This window comes from Thamnophis sirtalis, unplaced genomic scaffold, assembly GCF_051295495.1.
Source record: "Thamnophis sirtalis isolate CommonGarterSnake01/CBP01778 unplaced genomic scaffold, rThaSir2_p1.2 scaffold_7, whole genome shotgun sequence".
Classification (NCBI taxonomy): Eukaryota; Metazoa; Chordata; class Lepidosauria; order Squamata; family Natricidae; genus Thamnophis; species Thamnophis sirtalis.
Genome location: NW_028261387.1, coordinates 55,313,357 through 55,333,274, shown reverse-complemented (window position 1 = coordinate 55,333,274; position 19,918 = coordinate 55,313,357). Strand labels below are relative to the sequence as shown.

The window sequence follows — 19,918 nt, the reverse complement described above, 5'->3', positions numbered from 1 at the left end:
TGTGGATTAATTTGAGCTTATAACATTTGTGATTAGTTCATATTTTTAGACACATACACTTATGGATTGTTTCAAAACCATGGTCATCTTCTTCCAACCCAGCTTCCCTTAATATATATATTTGGCATACAGCCTTGTCTTATTCTTTTGCCAATCTGAAATCAGTCTGTTTCAGTGTTTTGAAGCATGTACTCATGCAGTGATATCCTGACCTGTGTATAAATTTTTCAAGAGGGCAGTGAGATGTTCTGAGATTCCCATTTTCTGACCACTTTCCATAATTTGACATAGTTTGACATGATCAATACAAATATAGGATATTCCTCTCCCCTAATTACACCATCTCTGAAGTTTCTAAGAATTTGAATGAGGTAATCTATTCAGAGGGAAATATAGTTTTCCATCCAGAAACATTTCAGAATGAGAACTTATCTACAGTTTAGAAATACAAACAAAAATGATTTTTTTTAATCCCTGTGATCCGACAATAAAGGGGAGGGAATTTTCAATCTAGTAAGAACACCATATACCAATGGGACATTCTGCTTTTGTAATTGCTGTTTCGTACCACCTTCGGTGACTCCAAAATTGAGCTGGAGATTCTTACAAGAGCTTTTCACCTGACCTACACCAGAAAGTTCTTGAAGGTTTCCCTGTTGTCAAGGAACAGCTCCACAAGGGATGACCTAGGTGACAGTAATAAGTAAGAATATGTGGTGGAGGTTTTGACAGTTTGACAATTTAAATGCATTGTTCAGCTTCAGCAAACTGACCCTGACCTGCAAGAACATTAGCCATATTATTCTACATTTTCCATTTGTCAGTTTTTTATTCCCAGTTCATTCCATTGCTACCTTACCTGATATGTTGCTAAGAGTCTGCCTTCCACCACCATTACTATCCTCCCCAAAAAACTAGTTATTATGCCTGGACAAGTAATTAGAGGAGTCAATTAAGTCATGCTGATATTTTGTTCTTTAAAAAATGTGACCTTACCTGCATTTCAGCATATCCAATTTCAGCAAGCCATTAAGAATACATTTTAAACCTTATATAGGTTCCTTTTTTGTTAAACAAAAGAGCTATGACTTGTAAAGTCACTGAAGGTGGCATAATGTGTACAGTAGAAAGTTGTCTAGTTTCTCTTTTTCTCTCCAACATCCTATCTAAATGAGTGTCAGACGTGGGCAACTACCATTGCTTTTTTATCAACATACAGCCCAGAGGTGGGTTTCTGCCAGTTCGCCCTGGATCGGGCAAACCGGTAGTGGCGGAAGGCTCTGCCCACCTGCCTGGATGCTTCTGTGTATGCACAGAAGCATCACACAAGCAGGTATGTATGCACATGAGCGAAGTAAAATAAATTGAAATCCACCACTGATACAGCCTGATGACTCCTACCTCTGTTTACAGTGCCCTCCATTTCAGTTTATAGGGCAGCAGTAGAAAAAAACCAAAACCTTATAAAATGTATAGGGATATTGTGTGTTGGTATAGTGCTTCTCTGCTATTCAAGAGGGATGTAATGGAGGCAATCGTTTTCTTTTTTCCAACTGAAGGCCCTCATGTAACCACCCATGAAATTATACAATAAAATTAACACTTTGTTACCCGGGACAGGAACAGAAAATACACTGATGAAAAATTGCATTTTTTTTTCTTAAAACCAAAACTCTATATAGCACAACTGGGATATTATGCTACATTGGCCACTGGGCCTTAAGGCAGGGCACTTCTAGAGTATGTGAGATGACTACCTCACTTTCCAAAATGCAATACTGTTCCCCCCTCACATAGGAGGTAAAAGCACAGAAGAACCATCTGTCTCAGCAATGCCATGAAGTTACATAGGGCCTTAGGTCACAGACATACTCAGATATTTTTCCCTACTCCCTATGGCCACTAATTCCACCTTTCCTCAGACTACTTCATCTTCTATTAGCCCTGTCAAAAGGAAGGGAACAAGATGAAGGACAAGTATACTGGAAAACATGTTTCCTCAGGAATTAGGAATGGACAGGAGATTAATCTGAGAGGAGATTCAGGTCAAGGATTCAGTACACCTAATTTATCTGAATTTCAGAAGGAATATAGTCCTTATGACAAAGCCATTTCATATTATGTTATGTTGCTTTCATTTGCTTCATATAAAACAAGAGCACATAGACTAATCTTTTCAGTCAGCATTAAAGTTTTAGAGTAGTGATAACCCTAAAAGACAATCTTTGTTCAATACATATAGTTTCTATTACTGCAAGGAAAGTTTACTCAGGGATATTTGTAAAAGTCTATTTGCCAGGGCAAATAACCCTGTGCTATGTAATACTTCCAGGTTTACAACAGTGTGTTTTTGTCACTTTGATAAGACTGGTCACATTGTGCTATGAAAAAGATACAAATGGCTGTAAAACAGAGCAAATGTTGTCATTATTTACTTCATAATAATCTTCCCAATTTTAATAAATTAAGTATGACCCTGAGAGAAGGATTCCGATATTCATCCAGGAGTTGTAGATTTGTACAAAAGGTATAAGTAAGAATATTGTATGTGCTTTAAAGAAATGTACATTGGGAATAAGTTTTAAGATCACATTTTGAAGCTGCATTATAGGTTTTTTAATGTTAATTATTTTACTATGGAAATAGGAACACTGAAGCATATTCTCTTTTAGACTTTTTTCCAAATATAAGAATAAGCGCTCCTATTTCCTATCTGGTACTTTAGCACTAACCCTAGAATTGAGAAAATGTTCCCAAATAGAAAGATACAATGTAGTAGCAACACATAATCTTATTGTGATATTGCTTACTCTGCAATTCTGCTACGTTTACCCTTTACATCTGCCATGAAAATGCATCAGGGACATGAGTGGGCCCACAACAAACAGAAATTAAAATGATAACTAGATGCAATTTCTTCTCCAAATAAACATCTGTTTAAATTTTCCCCAAAAAATCTTTTGTGGTGTAAGAAGCTTAGCAATATCATTTGGCTATTACTCACTTAAAAATGTGACCTGCATATCTGTCTAGGTTAAATGGGATGATGTCAAAGTTAAGAACTCCAAATTCATATTTATTTGGATTTTAAATTCCTGCTGAAGTCAGCAGAACAGTTCATTTTCAGAGCATTGCCAAAAGCAAAGTGCCTTCTTCCTGTGTTTTAAAATTGTGGGTTACCTGATTCTGTGTGTAGTTTCTTTCTCTGGCCCTCCAGGCCTACTGCTCAAACATTGCAGAGATGAAATAGCATAATTCCTCAGATCCAGACAGATGCAATTTTCAATTGTAAACAGCAAATGTGGGTCTGTCTTGATGCATGGAGCTACTGGGGCTTGAAGATTTTATTAATATAGATGACAAAATGAGATCACCAGATCTACATTTCCCATTCGAATGTGTGAGCTGGCTATAGGTTTTATACTTAAATTCTCATACAAGGAAATATAAAAGTGCTTGTAAGATTCACGGGTGAAATGCTCTGAAGTCTGCTACCAGTTCGCTTTGCTACCAGTTCGCTTCGCATGCTGCATGCTTTGTTGCCATGCGCACCACAGGTGCTACTGTGCAGCGCTGAAAAAGGAGGATTAAGAAGCCTTTTCTGAGTCTGCAAAGGTAAGTAGAACAGCGAGGGCGGGGACAGCTGTGCCACACAATTTTGATTCGCTGGGAAGCAGGATTTCCTGCTTTCTAGCAAATATAAATCGTGTGGCATAGCTGATTACCCCACAGCTGATTGTCAGAACTACCAGTTCACCCGAACCAGTAACATTTTTCTACTACCGGTTTAGGCGAACCAGTAGAATTTTTACTACCAGTTTGGATGAACCAGTCCAAACTGGTAGCATTTCACCCCTGGTAGCCTTGTACTATATTTTATATAATAATTTCTATCTTGCTTGGGAGAAATTTGTTTTGTTGTTGTTTAATTTGCAAAGCCAACCAATTGCAAATTGCAACTCTAGACAACCTACACAGAGTTATTTTCTTAAAAAAAAATAACCAGACAAATAAAGCAAAACCAAATTACAACCAATCATAATCTCATTATAGATGAGTTCATTTAACAACCACGTCCAATGTCTGGAGAGAGGGGGAAGACAGGTTTTATAAAAGTTCAGCAGAGGGGGCCCATTGTAATCTCTGGGGGTATGATGTTCCATAGGACAGATATTGTGACAGAGAGAGGCCTAACTCCTATGTCCTATAAGAAGATATTGTTTCATAGAGCAGACTTAAAACATCCCTACCATTTCAGATTTTATGAAATGGACAGAGACAATTGGAGATGGTGACTCTGGGTGATGAGAAGTTTCATGGGTGATAATAGCTACCTTAAATAATAGCCAGAAAAGTACTAGAAGATAACGCAAATCCTACACAATAAGACAGGGCATCCTAAACATAGCCACTGGTTATCACTGGATGCAATAAGCATGAAGAAAAATTGGCATTTCACACACACAGCCCTTATAGCCATGAATGTGTAAAGTATTTTACTTGGCTAACTTTGAGTCTTTCAATGTTGCTCCAGGAGACATGATCCATGTCTCTGGTTACTCTACCATTCTAGAGAGTGACTAGGGTCTTGGCTCCCCCGCTTGATGCCAGTGAGTCCCAGCACTGACACCCCAGTTCTGAATATCAAAAAACAAAACAAAAAGCTGACATCCCCCCCCCCCCCAAGTCCTTTCAGCACACACCCATTCAAACAAAATGTTCAATTCAGGTACAGATATTTTATATCTTATACTACAATTGTGAAATTCAGGCATACCACGTGAATATGGTTTGTTTGCCATTGGAAAGAATTCTTCTTTTGACTCAACCTCCTGTACTTTATCTTTGCTCTTTTCCATGCTCTTAACTCAGATCAATAAGTGGCAGCAGCATTCAAGCTTTCCTCTCCAACCCTCACAAAGATTTAGTATCTTGCTCTTGGAGTTTTCATTGGTGTAATGAGTACTATTATTTCTTCCTTCCCCTTTCCTATCAGTTTACTGACATGCTGTCAGAGTGACAACTATTGAAAGTGATAATGTTTCTAAATGCTAGATTTTTGTCATGCTTTTTTCATGCACAGTTTAGACTCTTGAAGATTTGAAATGTAGGCTTGCCATAATGGCAACTGCTCAATGTCAGATAAGGTTCTCTGACAATTAAATATATCAGTTTACATGTGTGCGTGCGCCCGCACACACGTACATACATACACACACACACGTTTTTATTTATGCCTTTTTTCGTCCTCCGGAGCCTTCAGCGCATGTGCACTGGCCAGCTGACAGGGCAATACCTTGCATGCCCTGATAAATGGCTCCGCATGTCATCTGTGGCACACGTGCCATAGGTTTGCCATCCCAGTTCTAGAAAGTACTATATTTATCTCTACCACCCTCTGCATTTTAAGTTTTAATGTTTTTTCCTATCCAGTTATGATGGTTTCTGGGAGGCAGTGGACATCTCAGATTCTCAGCCAAGGGAGCCTCTATTGTTTGCTCGTAGGGTCATTTTTCGTCCTCTGGAGCTTTCAGAGAAGCCTCCTGGGGATCCCTGAAGGCTCCAGAAGACTATAAACAGCCCTATGGACAAACCGGAAGTGACTTCCAGTTTGCTCATAGGGTCATCTTTTGCCCTCCAGAGCCTTCTGGGAAGCCTCCAGAAGGCCCCTGAAAGCTCCGGAGGGCTAAAACCGGCCCTACAAGCAAACAGGAAGTCTGTTCCCAAACTTCCAGTTTGGCCGTAGGGCCATTTTTTGGCACCCCAGAGGGAGGCCCTTTTCGCCCTCCCCGGGCTCCTATAAAGCCTCTGGAGCCTGGGGAAGGCAAAAAAATCATGAAAAAATGGGGGGAGGAGTGCTGGTCATGCACACATGCATGCTGAGGTCATGGATTGCATTATGGGTGTGGCATGCTTGCGCATGACCCCCATGCCATCCCCCCGCTTTTGGCACGCGAGCCAAAAAAGTTTCGCCATCACTGTCCTAGATTGTACAACAGTTTACATGTTAGGTAAGGAAATCATTTAAAATGCAGTTCAGGACTTACTACAAATGAAGAAATTTCTGCTGCCAAATTTCTGGTATACCTAACACATAAAAGAGGCATCTGTCATTTCTAGACATATGGCTTTTGAGTCTGCATTCTACACTTTTACAATTGGCATTTTATGTAAGCTTTATACCAAGAATGTTATTTATTTATATTTGTAAGAGCATTACACAATTTAATTCAGTTCTTCTAATTCATTTGTTAAATTGATTTAACATGTTAAATCAAATGCCTAATAAGAACTTACATTCTCCAGCAGTAGAGCTAGATTGTTCATCTTCATGGCCTGCTACCTGCACCCTTGTCAACAACCACCTTTGTGGTAACGATGTCTTTTGTGCTCTTTCATCTTGCTGCAATCCAGTTCATTGTTAGCAACATCCAGGATGGCCAGAAGGCAGACAATTGGATGAGCAGGAATAGGTGCAGGGAAGAATAAGTAATTTCCATTAGAAGTAATTTGTTGCCTAATAGAGATAAACTCCTGTTCTAGACTACCCAAAGATGTAGCCATGCCATAATTATACTGCAGTAGGAATCACTTAGAATTTTAACAAGGAAATATAACTCAGATGTATTTTTACTTAATTTTAACTTGCTTTATAAAAGCTTAAGAAACAAAAGGAGCATGATGGCATGGAAAACCATAAGTTGCTATTTTAATTTCCACCTACATAGTGTTAAATGGCAAGTTGGGAGGGCTTGATATCATTACCTGGATTCTTTAGATATGCACATAACTTCTTTGGATATTTTTAACTTAATACAACTCTATTTAATTGGATTTATGTAACAGTCTAAACCAAATGAGATAATTTTTAGTGTATATAAATACTTTATGTGTAGATTCATAAGACACACATGATTCTATAAAAAGCTATTTGTCCAGCTGCTGTGAGTATATCATTTTAAAGCACCAGCCTATAAAAACATAAGGCAAGGAAATTACATTCTGGACACTTGGACTGTGTCCAAACTTAAACTCCTCTGCTAGCTGCTTTCTTTCTTGCAGCAATTTACTTTGACTTGTAGATGGATTCAGGAAGTCAAGTGCACCTCCTTAAATTTCACAGAAAAATTTCTGAAAATTGATTCCCTTTAACTTATGCAAAGTCAATTTTTTTAAAAAAATCATAAGAGAAGATATACTGGTTTGGTTCTAGACTTAAAAGCGAAAAGAACAAAGCCTTCACCATACGAAATTCCATGTAGAAAATAAAAATATTGCTTGTCAGAAGTTAAATAAATCCCTTGCAGTAAAGGAATTCCATTCATACAGTGTCAAAAATAAAATACCATATGGGGTTCCGTAATTTTCTAAGTCTCTGAAACCTCAATCCCTACTGGGACTATGTATACCAGTTATAGATCGACCTTAACTATTCAAACTATTTTAATCAAGGTGCATTTTTCCTTCTAATTGTTGTTATTTACAGCTACATTTAACATGTAGTAATTTTTTAGAGGTAGTCTTTGATTTATTCCCTTTGATTTATCTCTTAATGACCATTCAAATTATGACTGACCTGAAAAGGGGGACTTACAACCTGGACTTGAAGTTCCCATAGTGGAACTTCCCTCTCCATGTCACGTGAGTGAACATCAGGCCCTCAGCAATATGGCCACATTTTCAGCTGTTTTTCACTTATTTCCAGTTTTTGACAAAAACACACCCTTAATAAACTATTTGTTTGCTTAATGACCTTGGTGTTTCCTTAATAACGACCAAAAAAAGTCATAAAATTGGCTGAGTGACATGACTGTTGTTATGAATTTTTTTTTCAGACAGTGTTTTCCCAACGGGTTTAGAACAAACCAACTTAATTTTAGAACAAGGAATATTAGGTCAATTGGATTATGCAGCTTGTCCCTCTGATTTATAAAATGCAATTTGTCTGATTTTTGATAAAATCACAATTTCATCATTCAAATTTATTTATTTGTGATAAAATCACAAATTCATCATTCAACGCTCTTCCATACCAAGAATGGAAGGGAAATACAAAAAAACCCTCCTTTGTTGCACAACGATGCAAAAAACAATGTTTTATTATACTATATTGCACATAGAAACTCTCATTTGCAGTTGATCTCACTACTCTTTTCTAAATTCCCAAACATTCTGACTTACTTTACCTAAATTACTGGTTAGACAATAAATATAATTCTGTCTCTAAACACTGCAAAGTTTTGTTATATTATATGCAAACTCTGCTCTGCTGTGAACGTTAAAGCTTACACAATGTTTTTCTACGGTGGTCTTTTCTCTTTTGGTCTATGATTATAATAATGTCTACTCATTTTCAAAAAGAGCTGGGATTTGATACGAAATCCTCTTTACTACAGACAATATTCAGTATTCAAGCTAATAATAGCACATTCTAAATTTCTCTTTAATTCTTTTAAAAATGTCTGTATCATTCCAGGCTGAGGATGAGGTGCAATCAATATGATACAGCAATATCTTTTCAGATCAATCCAGGGTGCCAACATAGACTTTAATATCAACAATACATCCTGAAACAACACATAACCTCTTCCAGTAGTTTCTTATAGAAGTTAAATTGAAAGACAAAAAAGATAAGTATAAAAAGTGGAAATGAGGGAGGGGGGGGGACATAACTAAGGCAAAATATCAGCAAATAGCCCGAGCATGTAAAGATGAAGTGAGGAAAGCTAAGGCTCACAATGAAGAAAGGCTTGCCACAAAAGTAAAAAATAACAAACATGTTAAAAACAAGAAAAGGGTTAAGGAAACAATTGGTCCATTGCTGGGAGAAAGTGGCAAGAAGGTGACAAGCAACAGGGAGAAAGCAGAACTATTTAACTCATGTTTTGCATCTGTCTTTACACAAAGGGATAGAACAGTCCAACCTATCAAAAACAGCACCACAAAAATCAGATTAGGAACACAAATTGAAATAGGGAAGAAAATGGTAAGTGAGCACCTGTCTACCCTAGACAAGTTCAAATCACCAGGACTGGATGGATTACACCCCAGGGTTCTGAAGGAACTGGCAGACGAGATCTCAGAACCACTGAACTATATCTTTCAGAGATCCCAGCACACCGGGGAACTACCAGAGGACTGGAAAAGAGCTAATGTGGTTCCCATCTTCAAAAAAGGGAAAAAACAGATCCAAGAAACTACAGACCTATCAGCCTGACCTCAATACCAGGAAAGATTCTGGAAAAGACAATCAAGCAACAAATTAGCAAACACTTAGAAGCAAACAAAGTAATAGCCAAAAGCCAATATGGGTTTCTCAAAAACATATCATGCCAGAGTAATCTTATTGCATTCTTTGACAAAGTGACAAAATTAGTGGACCAGAAGAATGCCGTCGATATAGTTTACTTGGACTTCAGTAAGGCATTTGATAAGGTAGACCATAAACTACTACTAGATAAAGTAGAAGAATGTGGGTTAGACAGCATCACCACCAGATGGATTCGTAACTGGCTGACCAACCTCACTCAACGTGAAGTCGTCAATAGAACTGCATCTTCATGGAGGGAAGTATGCAGTGGAGTACCCCAAGGCTCTGTTTTGGGCCCAGTACTCTTCAACATCTTCATCAATGATTTAGATAAGGGAATAAATGGGGAACTCATCAAATTTGGAGATGACACTAAGCTGGCAGGAATAGCCAACACTCCAAAAGATAGGCTAAAGATACAGAAGGATCTTGACAAACTTGATCATTGGGCACTATCTAATAAAATGAAATTCAATGGTAAAAAGAGTAAGGTTCTACATTTAGGCAACAAAAATGAAATGCACAGGTACAGTATCGGTGGTACCTTGCTCAACAGTAGTAACTGTAAAAGGGATCTTGGAGTCCTAATGGACAACCATTTAAATATGAGCCAGCAATGGGCAGCAGCTGCCAAAAAAGCCAACCCAGTTCTAGGCTGCATAAACAGAGGGATAGAATCAAGATCACGTGAAGTGTTAATACCACTTTATAATGCCTTGGTAAGGCCACACTTGGAATACTGCATTCAGTTTTGGTCCCCACGATGTAGAAAAGATGTGGAGACTCTAGAAAGAGTGCAGAGAAGAGCAACAAAGATGATTAGGGGACTGGAGGCTAAAACATATGAAGAACGGTTGCAGGAACTGGGTATGTCAAGTTTAATGAAAAGATGGACTAGGGGAGACATGATAGCAGTGTTCCAATATCTCAGGGGTTGCCACAAAGAAGAGGGAGTCAAACTATTTTCTAAGGCACCTGAGGGTAGAACAAGAAGCAATGGGTGGAAACAAATCAAGGAGAGAAGCAACTTAGAACTGAGGAGAAATTTCCTGACAGTTAGAACATTAATCAGTGGAACATCTTGCCTCCAGAAGTTGTGAATGCCTCAACAATGGAAGTCTTTAAGAAGATTTTGGATAGCCATTTGTCTGAAATGGTATAGGGTTTCCTGCCTAGGCAGGGGGTTGGACTAGAAGACCTCCAAGGTCCCTTCCAACTCTGCTATTGTATTGTATTGTATTGTATTGTATTGTATTGTATTGTATTGTATTGTATTGTATTGTATTAAATAATAAGGGCCTGGTTCAATCAGTTTTTCACAAGACTTTCTACTAGAATTTTCCAATCAGTTAGGAACATAACCACAGTAAATTGGTATATCCAAACCATATCCTTCTCAGGTAGTCCAGAAAGATACCACAGCTGAAGTATGAAATTCTAGTGTGGGATCTGACAAGTCCAAGATAGTACATGCTCCAGCCATCTCCTTTACAAACCAAGAAAGTTTTAGGTCTCTTGCCCTATCCACTATCCAGTTGTGGACTCGGCAGTCTTTTATCTGACTATTGTCTAAGCAGCATCTCTGAGCCAGTTTTCCAAGATCATTTACACATAGCATTACAGCATAATGTATGTTTATGAAATGGTGAAATGCTCTACTTCATTGTCACAAAATAGACTTCATGTACATTTTGCACTGAATTCTATTAGCCTTGCAAGTATTTATAGACTGTAATTTTGAAAGTAAGAAACATATTTTAAATATTGCAGTAGGGATTGGCCTATGAAAAAATATGGAGTGATCCAATGATTAGGGTAGATGAGAACTGAAATCAGCAGATTCAGTCATTCATTGGACTGAGGTGGAAGATTTTCTTGTCTGTCATTCAGTCATATTCTCATTCACATCCATTTGCAGCTTGTTGCATTTCACAACCTGTGTTTTTTCTGAGCAATGTTGTGCCTGTAGCAATATACTAATCTTCCCATTTTTCCTCTTGTAATATTAACTTTGATGGATGGCATTATATTGAGGTGAAAAGGGGCAAGCATGAGATATGATAAAACCATAGTAGCAACCTCAGAAAGGTTAATGAATAGTAGCATTTAATCATAAGACAAGGCTGCGATAAAAAGAGAAAATCATAAGAAAGAGCAAAACAACCTAAATGGTTGTTTTACTCCATGAAGGTAAAACGTTTTAGTCAAAAAGCTACCAATAAAGAACTATTTACATGCTGTAGATTGGCAGACTTTTAGAATTTCCTTTTTAAAATATTCAAAATATTATTACTCTTATTACTGTAAGCTTGAGGTGGGGTTGGATTTGGTTTTAAAAGAAGTAGCATTGCACGTTTTTTAGAACAAGCATGCAGTGGTTCATAGTCTCTGACAAAACCAGAAAAATTAGTAAAATACAGATTGATTTTTCAATCTAACACAATCTTTAAAGATTGTGTTAGATTGAAAATCAGTCTGATTTAGTGATTTAGTTTAAATCTTGGTTTAGTGCTAGTTTCCTGGGTAGCCGAAGAGCATCATATCAGGCTTCTGGAGTAGGTGGAGGTGGGGGTGTGCTTTGGTCTTTTTAAGTGGTCAATATGAAAAGGGCTGCTTCTCAATGTGGGAATGGTGTCCTGCTGTTTGACTCTTTAGGACTTCATTTAACATTTTTCAGAGGGAGATCTATAGAAGTCTTTTCAGAGTCTATGAGCTAAAAGGCATTCTTGATTGGAAGGTCAATACGATGCTCCAAAAAAGCCGACAGTGACAGATCAGAAAGGCCTTTTTAGCGTAAGAAAGAATAGTAGAAGTCACACCAGGACATGACAGAGAAATATTAATAGATAATTCCTGGGACAGGGTTGCTGAAACAATTAATCAAAATAAAATGATGTGTAGTTGATGGAAGTCAGTATAAGTGGATGGTACTCTGGAGACTGATCAATATCAATTCCGGGCTTAAAAATACTCACAAATTACTATATTATTATTCTTGTTATTGATATTTTCCATGTGTGTCAGTGCAAGTGTATGTATATCAGTGCATTCATATTCTTGCAAGTATGTAGGACAAATCCTAGTGTGTATAGACTAGCATAAAGGAATCCCTGCAGATTTTATCCCACTAGTCTTTGACGACTGTAATGGATGGTGCTCATCTCCATTACAAGGCCATTGAGCGAATGCTGTCTGAAGACATTTCTGTAGTAATCTCATGTGGATAGCATGACATCACAGAGTGCAGTTTAAAAGCACGCAAATGCAAGTAGATAAATAGGTACTATTTTGATGGGAAGGTAACAGTGTTCCATGACATCATAGAATAGAAGAAGCATACTAGAAATAAAAGTGGACTTCAATCGCATATTAACTAATGCAATTGACCAAACTGTGACCAATCCTACCCTAACAAGGAAATGCTGCCTGTGAATAGAGTATGATACATACATACAGACTTCTTATAAGGGTGTGAAAATGTCCACGTTACCATTATCAAAGGACATATCTTAACAATGGTGTTTCCATCTCACAGGCAGCCTGATGCTGAGGTATATTGAAGCCAATACAAATTGTTGTGGCATAACATGTCCTCCTAGAACCATGATCGTGAACCTATGGCACGTGTGCCACAGGTGGCAGGTGGAGCCATTTGTCAGGGCACGTGAGGCATGCACGCGCTGACCAGCTGACTTTGGCCTACTTTTGAGGCCATTTTTCGCCCTCGAGACCTCCCTGAAGCCTCCAAAGCACAAAAAACGACCCTATGGGCAAACTGGAAGTTCAGGAACAGACTTCCAGTTTGCTTGTCTGTTCCTGAACTTCTGGTTTGCTTGTAGGACCGTTTTTTTTGCCCTCCAGAGCCTTCAGGAAAGCCTTCTAAAAGCTCCCAAAGGCTCCAGAGGTTGAAAATTGGCCCTATGGGGAACCTGGAAGTTTGGGAATGGTGTCTTCCAGTTTGTTCGTAGGGTCGATTTTCAACCTCGGAGCCTTCAGGGGCCTTCAGGAGGGTTCTATGAAGGCTTTTGTGCTTCTGTGACCAGTGGGAGATTGTTTCCCAACTGCCCAAATTTGAGTACCTAGTTGGTGATAGCCTAGACCCGGGATGGCGAACCTATGGCACGTGTGCCATAGGTGGCACAAGGAGCCATTTGTTAGGGCACGTGAGGCATTGCCCTGTCAGCTGAGTTCACCCTTCATTTTCAGCCATTTTTTCCCCTCCGGAGGCTTCCCTGAAGCCGCCAGAGGGGGGAAAATGGACCTACAGGCAACTTGAAAGTCTGTTCCTGAACTTCCGGTTTGTGTGTTGGGCTGTTTTTCACCCTCTGGAGGCACCTAGAAAGCCTCTGGAGCCTGGGGAGGGCGAAAAATGGGTCCATCATGCACCAAAAGCAGGGGAGGGTTGGGGTCATGCACACATATGCAGGGGGTCACATGCATAGAATTATGGGTGTGGGCATACCCACGCACGACCCCCTGCTATCCCCCTGCTTTTGGCACATGATGGCAAAAAGGTTAGCCATCACTGGCCTAGACAGAGTAAACTTTAATTCTTTGTTGCCATCCACTAGTTGATATATTGACTAAGCCCTGGGTCAATAAATATTTCAGAAAAATTATGTGGATTAACCAGAAAGCATCCAATGGCTGAACAGTTCTCATATGTATCTCCAGTTGTAAGAATGCTTATACAGCAACATGCTGTATAAATCCAGGTGATTCCTGCATTGGTCTTAAGAGAGAGAATTTTTTTCCTGTCTTCTAGTGGTTATTAGGTCAATTAAAAAAAAACAGAACAAGATTTAACAGCAGAACAAGAGCTGAGGTGGTGCAGTGATTAGAATGCAGTACTGCAGGCTACTTCTGTTGACTGCTAGCTGTCAGCAGAAGCTCAAGGTTGTCACCGGCTCAAGGTTGACTCAGCCTTCCATCCTTCTGAGGTGAGTAAAATGAGGACCCAAATTGTTGGGAGCAATATACTGACTCTGTAAAACACTTAGATAGGACTGTAAAAGCACTATGAAGCAGTATATAAGTCTAAGTGCTATTGGTATTGCTAATGGGATAGTGCAACAAAACCTTAGAACTACAACTATGGCACTATTGTGTATGGAGATTGACAGCAGCTTTTTTCATAATTGGTGACATTCACATTTCAACCTAAGGAAACCACAAATAACTACCCCTACATTCCTGTGCAGAAAAGTCATGTAGCCAGCAGCGCACCATGTCCCTATTCTGGATATGTGCTTAGGAACAGACCAATTTATGTTGATATATTTCCTAATTTCAAGACAGAAAGAAAGCATGGCAATATGGCTGGGTAGTTGAGCTCTAAGGTTAGTGACCTTTTCTATCTTACTAAAAAGTACTTTATCTGAAAAGCTTCACCTGACCAAAGCCACAAAGGGCAGTGGGAGGCCATTTCTATGAACTCATTTACTGCAAAGAAAAGTGAAGATTGTAACAGATCTGAATGAAACTTGTCTAGCCTTGTGGCATAGTCTTAGATAAATACTGTATGTGATGTGAAGAATGAATGAACGAATTAAAAGGTATATTAGAAAGTATAAATTAGTGTCTTGTAGATTGTAGGTGCATATAAAAGTAGAAATCTACAGCTGATTATAATCACATATTAGAATTCAATGAATGATGATAATGGAAGAATTAGGAATATAATAATTTAAGAAAAACCATGTCTGATGGTAGAATGGTACATTCAAGATTCGATTTTCAAAGTGAGTGGAAATGGTCCTTTTAACATTAAAAAAAACCCAGTACTTCAAATTTGCTTTGACACACAAGGCCTATTGTCTGGGACAATGGTGGGTTCTGGACCCTGGCACAACCAATACACTGCGCACGGAGCCGGGTGTCCTAGTCAGGAACGCCACCACACTGCAACACCCAGCTACTTGGCAGAGATCATGCAGGTGCGGCACCCTATGCACGTTTCAGCAAATGGCCAGTTGCATTATACAGCTATGGAACGCGGGTGGGCAGGTGTCCAAATGAGCCACTATGCCGGTTTGGTGGCTGCTGCTCCCGGCTACTACTGGTATGGCTATACCGTGCCATAGCAGCTGGAAGCCACCACTGGTCTGGGATGAGAATCCCATGATTAGAATGGAAAACTTTGATGCTACGCACTAGGCACTTTGAAATATATGTGATAAGAATAAGGCCTTTGTGGGTAATTTTAACTATTTGCTGTGGTTGTTTCCATTAGTTGGAAAAGGCAGAAATGATGCTGATGTAAAGAATTCATGCATCAAAGATTATAAAGAAGCTTTGTCAATTTTTAATTGAAGAGAAATGTGCTAGGGAGATATTCTAAGTTCTTATTGGATGGTGGAGAAGACAAAACTCAGAAAAATCAAAATGATGCATAGATATGATTATGCCAGCAAAAACTATGGAGGGAGGTATAGATTTAATCTATCCAATATTTGACAATCCTGCAGAGTCATTCTCAAAGAACTGTATCAATACAATAATGAGAAAAATATATTTTCCCTGCATTAGACACTTCCCTAGAACAATGAAATAATATTTTTCCTTCAATGCTGTCAGTGAAGGAGCTAAGGCTACTCATTTTCCAATAGAATTCTGTGATTCAATTGACCTCCCTGGATTGCACTGCATAAACTAAAATTAAAGATAGGATCTCCTACCCTTTTAATTAGAACTTAGATGTTTCATGCCTTTGCAGTGCAACTCCAATGATCATGAAAGAACTCTACAAGAATATCATTGTAGCAAATGTGCATTCAAAATGGATTGTCATGATTCCAAGAATTATGCGCACTTATCAGAAAGTGAAGACACCCCTCTTCAGCAGACACAGTTTCCAATATAGTCATGCTTTGCTCTTACTATACACACAGTGCAAGAGTACAAACCATGGTTAATGTGCTGATTTATCTGGAAAAACTTCTATTCCAGCATGGTCAACTGTATGTATGTATGTATGTATGTATGTATGTATGTATGTATGTATGTATGTATGTATTTATTTATTTATTTATTTATTATAAAATTTATATTGCTGCCTATTTACACATGGCGATCCAAGGCAGCTTACAAGGGTATAAAAACATCATATATAAAAAAATAAAACTAATAAAAGAAACCAATAAAATAATAAAATAACATCACACCAGCTATTTAATGGGCTCCATCACACTCTGAGTTCCCCAGGCCCACTGGCAGATCAGGTCTTCAGTATGTTCCTTTAAACAAAGGGAAAAGAAATGAAAATGTTAGAATACTTGTAAAGAAGAGCATATTCTTTACTGACAACAAATGTCATCAAAAATGTCCTATGTTAAACATAAAGTATGTTTATTTTTCTTGCTATACATCATTATTCTTTAATAACATGATATATACTTCTTTAATTCTAAAACCAAAATGATATCAATTCACCCATGACCAGAGGTGGGTTGCTCTCAGTTCAGCCAAACTGGTATTGAAATTCAAGCCTGGGCTGCAGAACCAGCAGTGACCCAGGCCTGCCATGCCCCTGAACCGGTTCCCTGGCCGCTGCTGGGCCTCCACTATTTTGGTTTTTAGTGACTGCGCATGCACAGTTCACTGTAAATTGTTCTGCGTATGCACAAACAACAATTTACATTGAACAGTGCACGTGCGGGTTGCACATGGATTGCAAACCAGTAGTAAAACTGGCAGCAACCCACCTCTGCCCATGACCATTCTCTTTTTCTGTTTAGGTAAAGAAATATCTCTGAAGGGATGACCCAATGGTCCCAGGTTGTTCTAGGGGAATTTAAAACTAAAATGAACTGATTCAGTATGAAAATTAAATGACAGATTGCTGCAAAACCTATTTTGGAAATTTCTAGTGAGATGAAAGTGATTGTCAAAGAGCAGAAATGAAACAGATGCTGTTTATATTAGTAATGGTTATAACTTATCTGTATGGAATAATCAATGTTTAACAGTAAATCTAGTTACAGTAAATCTATATTATTTACTGTTATTTCATGACAGTGTGTTAATATTTCACTTATTGGACGGTTTTCCTCAACATGGCAATCCTACAGCTAGCACCAGAATTCCCAGCCAGGTGACCAAAACTGAGTGAGAATTGTAAGATAATAGATGGCTTAGTCCAAGTGTTAGTTTTTCTGGTTCTGACTTGGATGACATACAAAGCAGCTACTACATTTTAAATATTAGATATTTATTTAATATATTTCTGTTTCAGAGAATATTTGCATGTATCTATTTTTGATGTGAAAGAGCAAAATGACAAAAATAGCTCACATTGCAATAGTTTTAGCATTTGTTTTGTGGCTATAATTTGCTGGTAATATGAGTAATGCTGTCTGCATACATGATATTCCTGCATTACTGGACAATCATGATAAATAAGAAACTGTCCTATAATCTTACAGTGTTACAATAATAAAATAACTAAAATTAACTCAGTAAAAATATTCTGATACATAGTTATGTTCTTTAGTTCAGTTACTTTAAATTGACCCTTTCTCCTATTACAGTTCCTCCTTTTTTCTATACAAAATGTATACCAAACTAGAACTAGATAACTACTCATCAAGTAACAAAAATTTACATGGAACTACCTGGCTGATTGGTGTAAATGGCTGCATACACATAGAGGTAGAATGATTTTCTGAAGGACTGATGAAATTTAATCTGCTAAAAAGGGTTCTGACTGAATCACATTATGGCTTATTATAATTCCAAATCCTATATCCTCATGTATTATCCATTCAAAATAAGGGATAAATGTTACAGGGCAATCCAGTTACATGGTGATGGCTGAGGACATTTGGATACGATTAGGGACAAATATATAACAGAACAAAATCTATGAATGTACCAATGAAGAAGGCATAGTGACTATTATGAGTTAATCTGAAGCAAGCTTTTGATTGGTAGAGGTATTTTTATCTAATTTACACAGCTGCCCATTCATCAAAAGTCATTCTGGGTAGCATACAACAAGCTGAAACAATAAAAACGTAAAATCATTTGTCAGTTCATTATGAAACATTTAAAAATTGCAAAAACAAAACCAAACAAAAAATAATAGAGGGTGCTAATAAAAAAAAAGAGAGAGACACTTCACAAGTTCATCCATCTCCTGCCAGGTTTGCTGGCATCCTAACTTATTCTGTACTTGGAGCTCTACTTTTTATTCTCTGATATCTCATTTAAAATCTTCCTCTTTGTAAAAGAAAGCTGTGATAGCTTTTAGAGAAGAATCTGATATCCTGCAAAGCTACCATTAAGAATCAACATTAAGGTCCTTTATATTTAAATTAGAGATAATATTGGATGCAGCATGGGAAACTAGTCCTGGGTGTGGCTCTTGAAAAAAGCTGCAATTTCCCCAGCTATTGTCACTCTGTTGTCCCTGATTGTTACCAGCTCAAATTCCAGTGATTTACTGAGACACAGGGTATAATTTCCATCAAGTGTGAGGAGTTATAGCTCCACCAAACATCCCCTTAGAGGGGCTGCTGATTGGCTGTCAGCTGGGCATTGTTACATTCAGTTGTGAGCAATCTGCATTGATTTTTTCCTGCAAATGTGAGATGGGTGAGGAAGCATAAAGGACAAACACGTTGAAATTATCTTTACTACCCCATTGATAAAGAAAATCAAAGAGGAGACCCTCCAAGCACTTTAAACTATGCAATTACCTTCCTTTTTATAGTTTTTCTCTCCTTTTTTTCTTTCTTCTACAGATCACATGGCAATCACATTTTCTGAAATACCTGAAAGCAGGAAAGAGACATGGGCTAATAATTACCATTATATATTTTCTCATGCTTACTTTAAGGAATTCACAAAGGCATTTTAACATTAAAACAATGTGAGGTGTCAAGACTATAACCTTCGCTAAAACCATTCTCTAAGAGAATTTGACAGCTGACTCAGATTAGAATTCAGGACTAGTACCTGGAATAGGTACTAAATGACTGATAAACAAACATATACTAGATGCATCTTATTTGGGAAAAACTGGGAGTTCCTTCTTAACACAAATCAGACTGACACATCATGAGCAATATATTGCTGCTAAGTAATTTATTATTGTATTTGTTAATGTTTTACAGCGTTTGTTTTAATTTTGTATAGTACCTTGAATCACATATAAAAGGCAATATAGTGATATAAGAGGTTCCAAGGCCAACTAATACTTGTCATGAATTTTTTCTATTTCTAAATTTTGGCATGAGAATGTGAAACATGCCGTGTTGTTGCCATAACAGGCATCACAGAATCCATTGTCTCGTGTCAGCTAAAAGTAGTTGTAATTAAATCTGCAGTGCTTCCTCAGTTACTGAAACATGGAATGGAGCAAACAAATTGTTCCACTGAAAGTGCACATGCACAAGATTGTTACCACTAACTTGCCCCACTGGCTTCCGTAGAAATTGTAGAGCAATTTTATTAGTGTTTGTACAAATCTTGTCTGTGGCATGAACAAAGGGCTTCAAATTTTTAATGCAGATGGACTATTTTCCAGGTTTATACTGCTGTTTTGGAAGCTACTCTCAGCTGTCTGTAAGCATACACATATTTTCCAGACAGCTGCACAAGAAAGGA

General features: G+C 38.0%; 1 protein-coding gene and 1 long non-coding RNA gene across 3 annotated transcripts in view; one reads left to right on the top strand and one right to left on the bottom strand.

The window, feature by feature from the left end:
- Nucleotides 1-19,918, top strand: part of PLXNA2 (plexin A2) — a 436,755-nt gene that overhangs the window by 384,562 nt on the left and 32,275 nt on the right. The gene's annotated exons all lie outside the window — the stretch shown is intronic.
- Nucleotides 45-19,086, bottom strand: LOC148044673 (uncharacterized). The gene is made up of 3 exons (XR_015697398.1): nt 19,009-19,086; nt 16,474-16,545; nt 45-686 (listed from the first exon to the last, which is right to left on the bottom strand). It is a non-coding gene; the product is annotated as an uncharacterized LOC148044673 (long non-coding RNA).